The sequence below is a fragment of the Cynara cardunculus genome (assembly GCF_001531365.2).
Source record: "Cynara cardunculus var. scolymus isolate 2C chromosome LG 6, CcrdV1, whole genome shotgun sequence".
Taxonomy (NCBI): Eukaryota; Viridiplantae; Streptophyta; class Magnoliopsida; order Asterales; family Asteraceae; genus Cynara; species Cynara cardunculus.
The window spans coordinates 19099853-19100854 of NC_037533.1; positions in this window are offsets into that span (position 1 = coordinate 19099853).

Sequence of the window (1002 nt, forward strand, 5' to 3'; positions counted from 1 at the left end):
CGAAGACAAGTCGACATCAAAATTTATCTATAAAATAAATACAAGAATGACACAAAATTTTGTTAAGGATAAGAACAAGAATGACACAATATTATAAATATAACTTGTGGTTATCTTACCAAAATCCTCTCACGAAGACTAGTCTTGATAGATTTAGGGACCTTCCTCCAATCCATGTAATTGAAGGGATACATCTTACGACATATTATGCCGCATTCATTGTTGAACTTCTCGGCGTTTGTCCCAACAGCTTGCTAAACTCCTCGCAAAAGTCTACAGTCAACCTAACTCCTCCCATTTGCTTTCTAATTTTTTTTTATGATCTCTCCTCTAGTAGGACCACGTTTGTTAATTTTCAAGGACGACGAAGCACCATCTGACTGTGATGTGTTTGCAGAGGCRGTAGCCATAATGCAGTATTTCAAGTGAGCTGGTAAAAGAATTTGAGTYGTAAGCAGAGTAAAAGAGAGCAGCATATAAGTCCTATTAACTACAATATCTGCTTACCWTRCCCTCAGGGGTTGAACTCTAGGACAATATACTTAAATTTGTTACAAATAGCAGTTATGAACAAGCCATGAAGCATTGGTGCTTCCAACAATTCTAATTGGTAGACTGGTGGTGATAGAACTTACATGGAAGGGGGGTCTATTCAGAATCTGGAAAACAAAACTGAGAGCTTAGCCAAGCAGCACTGAAGATCATAATTTTTTGTGAATTATTCTTTGCTTGATCCTGCAAAGGGGAAAATAATGGAGCTCATCTAGAGTTCTTCAGAAGACATATGCAGCTTGTTGAGCACCCAGTAACACCCCCCCACACACACACCTCCAAAAAAATAAAAAATAAAAAGTGATATTAATAGATAGAAGTTTATAGTAGCTGCTTGTAAAAGTGTGATTGAAGTTTTGGCATAACGTTACACCATTTAAGATTTAGTTCATTGTCAAGTTGTTTTCATCATCACAGAAAACCACAACAGCGACAGTAAAACAAAACTTG